Here is a 14,963-nt window from a genome sequence, read left to right as displayed (position 1 = left end):
AACCATCGGTTTTCAAACACAGCATGAAGACAGACAGGAAACGTATCCTGGAGTGGATACCAACAGGTTGCAGAGGAAGAGGGAAGGGGAAGAGGATACGAATGTTTTTGTTACCATCAGAAAGACCAAAAAAAATAACCCATACACACACAGGATAGAAGGTGTCAGTGCAGCCGCATGGGACAGAATTATTTAGACTAAGAAACGATTGCAGATACTAAAATTGTAAATGCCAGGCCATGCTTACCCTCCTGACTGTCACAAATTGGTTTCACAGTGTGCCACTACACTTGGAGTGCTTTAAGCTGAAAACCATCCACTTGGTTCAAATTAAGTTGTCACTGAAACAATTATCTAATTGCAAAGGTTCGGTTTTATTAGGTTGAAAGCATAAACTACATTTATGTGAATAATGATTATGAACTACCAGAGACCACGTCTACCTGCACTTCGCACTGGTAACTTGCCATGCCTTTTACGCTAAGACTTCTATCTGAAATAACGTCAATGCGATGCAAGATTTGCACAGGCCTGGGGCAAAGTTAAGAATTTATTTTGTTAGCTGGGCACGTGCCATACTGCTGACTGAACTGGAACTCCATTACTGCCGCTGACTGTACTCCGGGTGTATTTAATCCTTACATGCTTTCTGAAGTGCACTATTAAAAGGTTGTCCTAGTATAAGAACCTTTTATCAGAAACCTAGTGCGTATGCTTCTATGCTTGTAAGTACTGAGTTACGAATAGCTCATATATAATCTGTATCTCATTGAATGCTCTGAGTATCTTTTTTCCTGCCCCTTTCAAACAAAAAACACTACCTCCACACACAAACGGTACAAGGCACAGTGGTACAGCACAGAGCAATCAAGTCAAGCTTTCTGCTTCACATCTGTTAGAATTAAAACAAGAATATTTAAAAGACCTGAGTTGAAGTTTTAGTGAAAAAGAAAGTACAAACTCTAAATCTCAATCCAAACTTCTGTCAACGTTGGTAATGAACGCAGACACAGTTCTACCTATGCATGACCTATTTCTACCAAGCTGCTTGAAAAATAAATGGCCAAGCTACTTCTCCCTCCTCCCCTTCCCAAGTCCTGCCTATTAAAAACTGTATGTTTGTACTGCTGCCTGGAAATACAACCTGTTTAACACGTGCTAGCACACAAGCTCTGCAAAGCCTAGGAAGACATTCAGATGTAGCCACGAGTACATAGATCATAGGAATGGGCTTTCTGACATTCTTGGCTCAAATCCTGTAACACGCACGTCTCCCATTCCCATAAATACGTTCCCAAACACTCATCATCATCACAGTCAAAGGTGTTATCTTAACAGCTGGCACCTGTGGAGCAACCACTGTAGGGAAAAATGCCTTGGCAGCACAGGGAGCACATTAGGCACAGTACTTGTAGATTCACTTGAACACAACACGAGCCCCATTTCTGCCTGTCACTAACCTCCAGCCCTGGGACTTCTGCTGAAGCCCGGCCTGGCCGAAGAACATCCAAGCCCTGATCAAGCCAGAAGACAAAGCAAAGAGGTTGGGGGAAGGAAAAAAGAAAAAGAAAGAAAAGAAAGAAACCACAGGCTGCTGTGTACCACTAACACTGAATTCCAATAGTGGTATTAAACTAAAAAAAGGCCGTGTAGGTGGAGTTTCTCATTTCCAAGAAGTCAAAAGCGTGCCCATAGTACCAAGCTTTTGCCAGTACATTCCGTTTCCCTTTCTGCCACTTTTGGTTTCTGCAGTGCATCATTTCCTGTATTACTTTTGCACAGTGGTCTTATCAGCTGGAAGTACAAAATACAGATTAAACCACGAGTCAGCAGATGACACAGCCTGAGTGTTTCTTCCCTAAATACGCATGCCCTTCTGGGAAACCAGGAGCTGGCATTTCCAATAGCTGAGTGGCCACCAGCCCTTCAAGGGTACTTTTACTCAGAAGCTACCAGTGAAATAAAAACATGGTCCAAACAACAGGACACCCTCCAATTCCTCCTGGAATCAGTTTAAAGGAAATCGAGTTGTTACCCACTTATCAGCCACTCTTTACACATCAAAAACCACGCGCTTTTTATTACATGTTCTGTCTGCTGATGGATGAGCTGGAAGCAACAAACTTCTTTCAATACCAGCACTGCTTTATTTGTCCTCCTTCACTGCTGCTATCTTTTGTGTCATCTTTGGACCGACACACAAACCCACATGCAGCTTGTGAGGAGGCTGTAAAAATAAAAAAAAAAAAGAGCATTATACACACAGCTGTTTAACCAGCCGTGGATTTAAACAAACGTACTCAGGCAAAATGCCTAAAAGTGAAGTTCTGCAGCCCTCAAAGCAGAGATGGTTACCCTGTCAGCAACACGAAGCAGACAGTAAAATACTTAGCGAGACTGTTCTCAAATTCCCACAGGAGATCCCATAGGAAACTGTCCTGCTTTGCATAAATGATTGTTTTTGGTGGGTGGAGAGAGGGTTAGGACAATTAGATGATCCTCGCTGTCAGGGAGGTGAAACAACTCCTAGCCGGAGTTTCAGGCAAACAAGAAGCATCTCTAACTCTCCTACTAATTTTGTTATTTGTATTACAAGCTCAGTGATTCAGGTAGAAAGGATCCTATTATGTATTTTTATTATATGCTCAAAACAGTTAGACATAAAAAGGGGCAGGAATCACAGCGAAGAGAATCTACATAATTGTTAACAGAGAAAACTGTCTATTCTTTGACTACATTCTTAAAATTCAGTTTATTCTTATTTTATCTTATTTTATTTTATTTGTTTTATTATCTTATTTATCTTATTTTATTCAGCATGCCTCCTCTAAGGGTCCATTAGCTATTGACAACATAAAGAAATAAACAAATTTTAATTTGCTTCTTAAAAAATATTTAGTCATTTACCTTCTTCAAAAGACAACTTTTCAGCAATTCATGTTTCTTCTCAGTACAACTTTTTTTTTTTTTTTTAATAAAAGGTCTAGAAGAAAAAAGATCAAGTTTTGGCATAGAAGCCAGAGAGCTGTCACTTACTCCCAGCAAAAGCTATTTCCACGTATTACTAAAGAGCACGCAGTCCAAACATCTGTAACGCTAGAATGTGTTACACCATTTGTGCACCAGCTTCCTCTGGCTCCTTATCCTCGGAGAAAGCAGCAAAAAGTTTTGATTTCCTTCTTCATGCAATGTGACTTGTAAAACAAGACGTCTGAAGTCTTCTGCTGAATTACTCTGTTTTTAATCAAAGACTTCTTTCTTTGCACTTTCTTATGGCAAAAGATCAGATCTGGTTCATCTTGAAAAAATGCACGGAAACCTGGTAAAAGCTTCAAGAGCATTACAATACACATGCAAAAAGAAAGCAAGTTTCATTTCAAACTGCTGTAAAACTCATTAGAGAGTTCATACAGAACCTAACTTGGCTTTCCTTGCATTTCTGAAAAGGATAAGAAGAACCAAGAAAGAAAGTTAACTCTTTTGGATGTATTCTTGGCTTAAAAAAAAATGAAAACGCAATCATGTGTTAATTTCTACTCTGCATTGTACTGATACAGGTGTCAGTATGTGATAAATATCTGCATGTATCAACCATTTGAGTAAGAAGCACTTCAATACTGGTGTTGAAAATACTTCAACATACTGCACAGGCTGTTTTCCTGGCACTGTATTAGACACCCAGCAAGGGCCAGCAAGGTACTTTGAGCCTGTCCCCTAAGGCAGCCTCTCTCAGTTCCTGAGACCGAAGCACCATGCCCAAAAAAGAGGACTGGGACAACTAACTGCTCACTGTATCTAATGAGGGACTGAATGTCCTTTCAAGGCAGTCCCCAGTATGCCATTTTTCATCCCAGAAAAAATCCCTGTAGACACCAACCTGCACCACTGAGTGCAGCAGCTCATAAGGAGGTTTGTGAAGCGCAGGTACGGAGAGGAACCCAGCTACCTACAGCAGCAATCTGCCCAGCTTCTTGCAAGAAGCATCAAGCAGTTCTCCTCAGAGCTTATAGCTATCAATAGTGTTTGTCTTTAGAAGGACTTGCACAACTTCTCCCTCATTTAACAAGCCAAATCAGACTGATGGAGTTCTGAACGTCACCCGAGCACCGAAGAGCAGATCCACCGCTCATGCAAAGTGAGGAAGCAAGGCCAAGAGACTCTTCATGTACTAGGGTTTGCCAAACCCAAATGACAAACCCCCCAGAGCTCAGTTACTCCAGAGCATGATGAAATAAACCTGGTACCATCAGCATCTGCCAGCTCCTTGCCAGTGACCACCACGGTTCAAACCACATACACAACCTCTGGCTGGTTTCTACCACCAACCAAAGGTAAACCTTCCTGCATTCTCCTGCCAACTCAGCTTCTGGTTCCTAGATTTGAAAGACTGAAGGTAACTGCACTACTGCTTCTCTGGAGAAAACACTCCATTTCTGTATGCATTAGAAACTGAATACTGTGTTATAATCCAACTAAAATAGCTTAAGAGTCTTTGTAAATAAACACGTAATTGTGAGAAGTGACACAGCAAATACATGTTCCCAATTTTAACAGATGCATCATCGATTAAATTTGCTCCCCCCTTTTTCATTAAGAGCAGCTTTTCCCAATGCCAGATACTGTTCTCTGTAACTGTTCTGACATTTAAAAATTGTACTCTTGAAAACAAATTGGAACAACACATCTTGCAAGAAGCTTATCTTCACCCTAATTAGAGCACAACTCCTCCCTGTTTACAAGAAACACTAACATGTACAGCCTCTTAAACAATCATCAAATCCTCAAGCCATGGAGCTTTAACCAAGTTAAGAAACAACGGCAAAACTCCTTGTTTGCAGTGCCGAGTTTTACTTACTCCTGTGTTCAGATACTCCATGAAGCCACAAATTGCCATCTATCTCTTCCTTTAACGTCTGCTGGTCTTCTCTTTGCACTGCTTCATCTTGCCAAGACTACTGATAAAAAAAACTAACACCAAGTTTACCAAATAACTTGGAGTGGAAGCTGGATAAGCCCAGTGCATAGAAGGGCTCGTACAAGTAGGATGCACCAAACTATATGCCCAGGTGTGGAGAAACCCCTTCTGGTGTCGGCAAGCCGCTGGACTGACTCAGATGTGTTATCACTGATTATCTCTAAAACCGCAAGTTAATATTTTAACTTAAGTCAGGAAGGAACTGTGATTTGATTATTCAGTTAAAGTTCTGGCACATACGGGACTACAAAGCTATGAGCTTCATTCAAATAACTCGTAAGATGAATACAATGCTGTGAACCACAAACCGTGACAGGATGGTGTTCATGAGTTGTTTTTTTTAATGCTGTAAAGGGGGAGAAGACTTCATTTTCTATGCTCTCTCTAAGCAAAAGGCCACTTACAGAAGTCTTCAAGTGAAGCCCAACATTCAAAAGAAAAAAAAATGATCGAAACAAGTAATTATGATGAGATAAAATGAATTACTAGTTGCAGTAAATATTTATCATCACAGTGAGCATCTCATTGTGCATCTTTAGGCAAATTTATCCACACTGCTTGTACACACCACGTCATCCCCCTAGCCACCTTAAGTATGCAGGAGGACAGGAGAAGGTGAGGAACTCAGTCAGCATCAGAAGATGTCACAGGCCATGTCCTGAAAATGCCAAGCAGCCTGTAGCCCTGCCTGGACCACTGCCTGCAGCTCTGTGAACACGGTGTATCCATAAAGATGCCATAACCAGCCCAGCCATCGACGTCAGAAGTCCTTCACTAAAAAGACAGAAAGCTGGGGAAAATAGCTTCCCTTCCCTTTCATCATAAAACTTGAGTGCAACTCCCTTTTTCCACAAAGAGCATTCCCTTTCCTGACTTTTTGAACTGTCTTCAGAAAACAGGTGTTGTTTACAACAATAACAAACACACATCTGTGTGGGTGTGTTACTACACACAAAGGCAGGATAACTGAAACCTCTTCCTATATTTAGATCTGTCTGGTCAGCTCTAATTGCATAATTTAATCAAAACCCTCTCCAACGGAAACACATCCATATTCATCACAGGCATCAAAGGAAACATCTTTACAAACTATATCCTTTTACAAACCGACACATGGTCCCACGCCACTTGTCCAATTGTTGAATTCCTCCTTTGGGAAGGGCATGGAATTTTATTTCTTTTTATCAGCTGAAAAAAGCACTTCCCTCCAATTCATCAGGGTAGGGCAGGAGGAACTTCCTTCACAGGTGAGATGGGGAAAATTTACTGACATGTCACTTTCAGGGTGGTTTTGTGTTTGTTTTTGAAGAGTAGTTAAAACACACATTTGCAACATAAAGCAAAAATCCTTGAAAAATGTCCATCAGCACCCAGTTCTCAAAATTTTTGAGTACAGCCCATAAAATGCAAGATGTTTTGTCCTTACAGGATGGCACAGACTGCATGGAGTCACGACAGGCTGTCGCCCCATCTAGAGTAGCTCTACAGTGAAGTATTTTTAAGGAGGGAACGACGCTAAATGCAATCCAGTTATACTCAGCTTATACAAGCCAGTGCTCCTACAAATGATTCATTTTACCAAGAGCATGCACTGATACAGTTACATCAGCTGCATTAAACCACTTCTAAAGACTGTGACCCAGACCTCATTCATCAGAGATTAAGTAAAGATGTTAAATTACAGCTCCAAATCCTCAGCTTTAAAGCAGAATGTTTCACCAACGAACGAGGCAACAAAAACTGAGAAGGAAAAATTATTTATTCATTAACAAAAGTGTTATCAGGTCAAGCCTCAGTAAAGAATAGGCTGATGAAAATTAAACCAAGAAAAGAAAGGTCATTAAAATCAGTAGTTCTTTTCACAGATTAGTCCCCCACCCACCGTTTATACACTTGAGATAAGAATGGCCTCTCTGGATTGCCACTGCTGAGGACATCCTCATGATGTATGAAGTACACACTTCTTTAGATGCACGCTTTACTTTTAAAAAAAGGATTCCTCTAGTTTTCCTCCTTTTCACCTAATTTTCAAAATCCACAGCAGTGTTTTTTGCCTTTAGATAGCCTTTAAAGCACTATCTTCAGCATGTCTTTGAAACAAGATGCAGAGTGAAAGGTCCACATTCAGTTTCACAAACCGCCTTGCAATTCAGGACTGTCACTCTGAACAAAGTGTTTAATGATGATACAGCTTCACAAGCCAAGTTTACACAGCCCAGAGACAAACAAGCAGATCTGCCAGATTTCCACCCTCCAATGAAGCACTGCTTAATTACTGCCTGCCACTAGCAGCCCTCTGAAAACTGGGACCGGACCTCCAACAACACAAATTCCTGCCTGTCCCTGGTCCCCAGGAGAGGCAGCGAGCAGCAGCCCACCACCGGGCCGCAAACACTCCCCGGCACTCACCCCGTATCTGCCAAGCCTCCTGAACCTGCCAGGCCCTTGGCAAATGGAAGAGGCCAAGATCACAGCATTTAGAAATGTCTCTTCGGCTCTTACAGAAGAAAATGAGAATTGTTAAGATCTGCAGGTAAATACGGATTTAGAGATTCACCTGAGATCAGGTCAGGAAGTTTTGGATGCCCACTTAAAACACACCACAGATCGAGACTGAGGGAGGCCTTTATCAGCACGTGAATTACACGTTTGGGCTTGTCCATACCAAAACTCGGAACTGCCTTCAGCTGCACACCACTAACACCTCAGCACGGCTTATGCTCCCACCAGCATTAAAAAGTATACTGTTGGAAGAATAAAGCCACTGACACACAACTATGAAGGCATTTATGTGGTCTGTTACTTTCACAAGTGTTTTCATCAAGGCTTTCGCTACACTAAACCGAAGCAGCAGGCACACCTGGCACAGGGGGGCCAACAACCTCACAGGTAGGCCAATGATGGAATCTAAAGGCTCCACTCTTAGGAACATTTTTATGCCAGGAAGACAACTGACTGTTAATTTGTTATCAGTGATGTTTTTTTCCTGGCATCCCTAAGCCAGTAAAACCTCATCAGCAGGATGAGCACCGTCACACACAGCGTTGGGCTGCTGCTCACAAGACAAATCCTATTTCCTTTGGGCAAGCCGCTTCCTTGCTTAAAGCCTCCGGGTCTCCCACTTACAAACGGGGAACAAAACTTGTAAAGCTACTGATGCAGAGGTAAACAGATCAAGAAATACAGTTTTCAGCAAGGATCTGGAGAGCAAGGCACTGTGGCAGAGACTGGAGCACGTGCCAGCGCTACTGCATCCATCTCAGCCAACCAAAGGGCCTCCAACTACTGCCAGCAGGGAAGGAGATGCACGGATTCTTTACTCTCAGACATCTTCCCCCTTCTAAAAGCACAAAACGAGGGCGCACCCGTGTTTGAAGACTCCAGGAGGTCCAAAAGGCTGCAGAATGAAGCACAAACATGTCACAGCTCCAAGTCAGAACATCTGCAGAATCTCATGTCGAACTATTTTCTCCTGTTCCTGAGATCAAGGCGCTGGAGGATTTCGAACAAAGGCTTCAGCCCACAGATAGCAGCTGATGGTTCATGCAGCACTCGCCAACTGCACAGCTCGAAAGGAAGCGGGAGATAGCCTCCTACACTGCTTGCTGGGAATACGGAAGTTTTACAACAAGCGAAAACGGTTGTTATCTATCTATCTGGTCCCCTGGTTATCTGCAAGTTTTTTATGACTTTGGAAGAGGAATCAAGCCACATATAAAGAATCACTCAATATCCTTTTCTTATCTGAGAGGTTTTTTTGTTGTTGTTGTCGTTTTTTAATTAACAGAGCCTATACGATTCTGCATACAGAATTCAGGGAACTTACTCATTCCACCATCGTTTTCTAAGACAAGCTTAAAGTTACACACTTGGGGCTTTGCAGAACTGAAGCACTGCACCCTTACAGCTCAGGCACCAAAACACAGCATTTCCTGACCAACACATGCTCTCTGGGGTCAGCAGCAAACTAGCTAAAAACCTGGCACAACGCTTCCCAAGCTTTGTATTGCTGCCAGCTACCGAATAAACAGTTGTAGCTGTCCCAGTACAGAGGACAGGAGGACTCCAACCCCCAAATAAGTTGGGAAGAAACACCAGGATGAATTTGTAGGACTTGTAGCTCTCCAAGACTACTTACTGCTAGGCTAAATGCCAGTGAGAAAAAAGAGCAGACAATAATTTCACATTCCTTGTCTCTAAGCTGAGAATCTAGATGCCTTTAATTCTGAGGCTGAAACCAGGACTCCCAGGTTCTCCTGACAACAAAACTTTAGACTCAAACAACCCAAGCTGCTGGCTGGCCTGTAAGGCTGAGGACCCCTGTGTCCCAAGTAGGGGGAGGCAAGAAGCTAGGCAAAGGTGTGATGGAAACCTGCCTACAGTCAGAAATGCAGAACTGTGTTTATTGAAGTTCAGTGAAAGCAGCTTGCCACCAGTGCTCCCCAGCCTCAGCTCCTGCAGTGTAGGTGCTTAAATTCCTTCCTCCTTTGCACACACAGGAATAAAGTGGAGTGAGAAGCAGGGGGTCACTTGCTGAATTTCTCGAAGGACCACCACAGCCGGGAAGGCATATTATTCAGACAGGGCACTAGGCCTGTTTCCCAAAGTAGCACAGACACTGGCGTCAGTGACAATGCTACTCATGCCCAAAGTCAGTACCATATCTATCGCCAATACCTGGTCCTGGGATGGAGATGTGGGGACAAGCAGCAGTCAGACCAGTGTGATCAGCAATAACTTCACTGGAATCTTCTCCACAGGCCATGTCAGACTGATTGGTATCTACTAAGCAGATACGCACTCACATGAACGTCCTGGAAGTTTCCTTCAGTATCTCCTCCAAACTGCAGCAATGCACACAAAGTCTAAGTTATTTAAGTCTCCGACTTCCATCTAATTTGCCCACTTTCCACCTCTCCCAAAACGACCACTCTCTAGTCTACCATCAGAGTGGTACACACAAACACTCATCAACTCTTTTCAGCCAAAATAAGAGCAGGAAGCTCTCCAGCTGGCTCTGAGGCATGCATGATGGCACACAGGCATGTCTTCACATCAGGCAGATGAGGACATACATTTACAGTCCTATGCTTTCAGTAACTCCTTCAATAAAATTAAAAAAAAATGCTTTGGTGACTGAAAATAGTTGTTGGGGAGAATGAAGAGAACACTCAGGTGGAGGTATCACCAGGCGGACTCTGACATCCACCTTTACCTACTTGCCTGCTCCCAGTTCACAGACTCCAAGGAGATATACTGCACCTGGTCATGAGTTATAGCTGATAAACTAGTGTGGGCAAGGGCAACAGCCAGGAAACCTTAGTAAATAGCCCTTGGAGTATTTATGCCAGTTATGTCAGGTGATGTTTTCTGGGAAAAAAACAAAAAAAAGACTAACAGTATACAGTCTGCTGGTTGTTTCACATTATTTCATACTGTAAAGAGGGGGGGAAGTTTCTACTACTGTGAAGTTAAACTTGGAGGATATTCTTTTCCCCATGAGAAAAAGAACATTTGTCCTATCTTATACAGGATGTTCTGCCCATGCAGTTACATTAAATTAGAAAAACACTTCCAACATAGCTCGCAGTTTATAGCAGCAAAACAGCACTTGACCAGAAAAGCTTGTTTAAGTGTTCCTCCCCATCCATCCTCCCTCACCCCCCATAAAATAAGCTACATCATTAATCACAGTCATTTTGCTGCCTATATAACTACACTGGGGCTTTGTGACTGACGTAACTGTTGGCAGTCTAACCTCGCCATGCTAATCACCAACATAAGTATCTGGGAAAAAAACTGTAAATTAGACCTTTCCTTGGCAAGCACTTTAAGGAAATCTTCATCTGGGAGTACTACAGTACTCGTTTACAACTGGCTACCTCCAACAGCTGCCTCTGGCCAGCAAGGTCACAGGTCCACAAGCAGATGAGCAGCTCAGACAGCTTGTTCCCACCCAAAGAGAAGAAGGTCTCCCTTCATTTCCTTGCTCCAGCTTTGGTACTCCAACATAATTCCATGCTCTGCTTACAGTCTGTCAGCCCGTTCACCTTCCTAACCTGGAACAACCACAAAAAGTCTTCTGCAGAGCAGTGCAATCAGCTCAGAGCAGGATGAGCACCGAAGTCCCCCAGCAAAGAAATCTGTGGCCTGGTCTGAGAGGAGCTGAGCTGTTAGAGGCCTTTCCTTCTCGTGGAACTGCCACCTCCCTAATTTTAAACGCTATCCAGGACAAAGTTTTAGTGTTAGCTCCAACACAAGACCTTCAGTCTCTGTAGCATACAGCTCATTTGCACAACCCTGTCTCATCCCCAGAGCAAAAAGCTCTGTCCCAGCTGGTTCTGAATAACCCAAGGGTCTAACAAGCACTTCAAGCAAGCTTAAGAAAAAAGAAGTGATTTCATACCCATCTGTCCAAAAATACCCCGCGCTACAGGGTTTTTAGCTGAGAGTATTTATAGAATGTTTCCCCGATGAAATCTAATACCACATGTTACAGAAGCTATAATTAAGTTATCTCAAGTTTTTAAGTTAATATGGACAAAGTTTTCCTTTGGCTACTACACCCAAGTGGAAGCACTTAACACTGACACTTGCATGGCTAAAATAAAAGGCCTATTATTAAATATGCCAGACTGCAGAGCCAGCAGTGGGCAAAAACACAGAACAGGAAACTGCAATAGCTGAGATGGCAACCTATGTATAGAGGCAGGTTTCCCTAGATAGCCAGCAAGATCAAAATTCACACCTTTTTGAAACAGTATAGTTTCAAAACTGCATTCACCAGGTAATGAACAGGACAGAGGCAAAGACACAACCAACTCCCAGTTTATCCATCTCCTAGTCTCAGTGATGAAAAAGCAAAAGTGTCTGATGGGAAGAGCAACAACCAAGAGACTGTGTGAAGGGAGACCAAACTCTGGTCCTGAACTCTGGAGATTGATGGAGGGACCACAATGATGCCACTTGATTTTCTTCTACCTCCCTCTTCGCTCTCTGTGCAGGAAAGCACCCATCTTAGATGTCTGAGATTCCTGAAGGACTACACATGTGAAATTAAACTGATGTAATCACTTCATGCACTCAGCAATCCCTAAAGTCATCATGTATGTGCTATAAAGCCTACAAGGTCTAGGCAAGACATTCCTAAACCACTTTCATTGCTGTTCTGACAAAAAAAAATAAAATACTGTTGTAATACAACTGGAATAAAGAAGTTTTCAAAACAAACCCACCTAATAATCATTTGAAAACAACAATACTTTGGTCTACGTACATAAAAACAAAAAACAATTAGTTCGGGAAAATTAGACAGACGCCTGCTTGCTTCAGTGCAAATACAAAAACCACATCAAGTGCCTATTAGGTAGGGGTAGGGACAGAGCTTCATTTGCTTTGCACAGTCAGAGTCACAAGAGACCTGGCTTTTAAAGTAATACGGCATTTTCACCAGGAAGACAAACTCAGTGGATTCAGTGCTGTTAATCAGAAGTCATACATTTCAACAGAGGATAGCAGATTTGGTCAGAATTCTACAAAGGACCGGCTTTCAAGAATTACAATCAGACCACTTTGCTGCCCTGATTTTGACCGCTTCATCAAGTTCTGTTTAAAACACCCTGTGACCTCACTGTGCTTCTTTTAAGAATTTCAAATACAAATCAGATAGACTGGAATGCAAAGCACAGAAAAGTATTAACAACAATATCCCTCCCCAAATTTTAGACAAGATTTGAAATATTTTCAAAGCATCCAGAAGTCTTGTGAGTTGTCTGACTCATCCTTCCTTTGCTGCTTGTACCCCTGAAGTTTGCTTCACCTATGGCTCCGTTCCATTAAAATGCCAGTCATTTGTCCTGCCACCCTTGTTTCACATAGCTCTGGTTAGAAGTCACTTTTCCACCACTTCTTTCACTGTCTGTGAGCTACTGAAACCTACTGACCTGCAGAGGGTCCCATACCATACTGATATCTTCAGCAACCTTGCTGAATCCTTGTCATGTCCACGTGTTCATCTCCCAAGATATCTGCCGAGCTAAGACGGGCTGTCTTATTTTAATACGTGGAGTAAGGGCAACAGGAGAAGAGAATTCAGACAACTCATAGCTAAGTTTAAATCCAAACCAAAGCCGCTTTCCCCAAAGCAGATTCCACTCAGGAAACCACAACAGTGGTAAAAATACGTCAAATTACACAACAGAGTACTTAAATATCAAGAGAAAGACCCCTCAAGAAACAGAACTGTTTTATTAATGATCATATTTCAGTAACCTTTCCAAACCTGTGAGCAGAACCTATAGTGTAAATCTGGGGCTAGCAGCCTGACTTGGAAGCGGCTTTCTTGTTTCATACAACACAACTCAGAAACCCTTGAAAAAAAGACAACCGGCCAACAGCAAGCAAAGGTGTTCTGCCAACATTTCGTCCCACAGGAACACTCAAAAGAGTTTGTTTTGCAATGTCTTGGGAGGGCTAGAAAGAAAAGAACAAAGACTCTAAGAAAAAAACAACCTTCTCACACACTTGCTATCCACTGTGTAATTTATAGGGACACCAGAAAAAAATTAAACTATGTTTGTAACCTTAAAGAAGTTATCAAGTGAAACAGCAGGAGATGTCAGTTCCAGATGGACTTTCTTTTGATTACACACTACCCCCCCAACACACACACACACTTCCACATGTGTCTTGGAGAAAAGTTTAGAGAGTCCTCTTTCCACTGCCTCAGGAAATATAACTAGTTAAAAGCCACGTATTTTGTTCCTCAACGTGCCAGCTGAATGAAACTCCCTACTACTAAAATAAATGCAAGCCAGCAAGTGCATTGCATTAATTCTTTCCACATTAATATTCAAAGGAAACCTAACAGATACAAAGGTGAAATACATTGCTAGTATAGTCAAATATGCAACACGTTAACAGTATCTGACCAAGCAGCAGATGTTTCCTCCTTCTATCACCCTCAGAAACACATTTCAGTGAAAGCCACAGTTTGTTGCAACTTGATTCCCCAGATATTTACTTCATCTTCAACCAAAACTCCAATGATTTTATGCTTTTAAGTGTTTAAGCAGCTTCTAACTATTTATATACAAATAGTCATTATATGCACACACCTTAGTAAATTTGCAGAGTCTATTCAACTTTATCTTGTTTTACTCTACCTTTACCTGGTCCAAATCATTTAACTTTCAACAGCAGTGTGTTTTATTTTAGGCATTGATATGTGCACATGCAAATACAGCACACCTATCAAGTGTGGATAATCCCATATATATGCCACAGTAAGAATAAGGAGTCTTTAAGAGTCATGTCCTGGTATCAACACGTTACACCAGACAGAATGCTGCTATTATCGGCAATCCCTTAAAACACCTGAAAACAGAAGTCAGAAATGATTTATCAGAAAATTTTCCCCAGTGAATCAGTGCTTCATGAAAACACAAAATAAGAAAATGCTAATTCTCAATATGAACAAACAGAGGAAGAAAAGCAAGCAAAAGTATTATCAAGTATGGTCACTGCACGACCTAGGGAATCTGAACATAAAGGTTTCTTTAAATTCATAAAACCATTTTTGAGCTGCTGCGTGTTAAGTGTTAGCTCTGTGTGCATATATGCTTTTTTTTTCCTTGTTGCCTAACTGGACAAGTTTTTAAACAGTCTTGTAACTGCTGCAGAAGAAACTCTGTAACATGGTAAATCCTGAAATCCAACTTCTACTCTTGCACAAAATACATATTAAAGTGATACATTTTCAGTTTCTCCTCTAACAAGATTTCTTCACAGTGAAATAAGGTCCACCAGCTGAAGCTGTTAGGCAGACATGACTCTTACGCCCATGGGTACAGAAGCTTCTGGGCACAGAAGCGAGGAGAATGAAGACACTCAAGATTCTGTCTATAATTACTCTAACACTGTAAAAAAAAAAAATAATCGTGGATATCTGATTTCCAAGTTATCCAATACTGGATTGATAGTCACACAT

The 14,963-nt window shown here is 42.0% G+C and overlaps 1 protein-coding gene across 1 annotated transcript in view; it reads right to left on the bottom strand.

The window, feature by feature from the left end:
• The window catches only part of SMAD1 (SMAD family member 1), a 46,826-nt gene that overhangs the window by 26,604 nt on the left and 5,259 nt on the right, over positions 1–14,963 (bottom strand). The gene's annotated exons all lie outside the window — the stretch shown is intronic.

Source organism: Anas acuta, chromosome 4 (assembly GCF_963932015.1).
Source record: "Anas acuta chromosome 4, bAnaAcu1.1, whole genome shotgun sequence".
Classification (NCBI taxonomy): domain Eukaryota; kingdom Metazoa; phylum Chordata; class Aves; order Anseriformes; family Anatidae; genus Anas; species Anas acuta.
The sequence above is the reverse complement of the archived record's forward strand: the minus strand, read 5'-3'. Positions and strand labels throughout refer to the sequence as shown.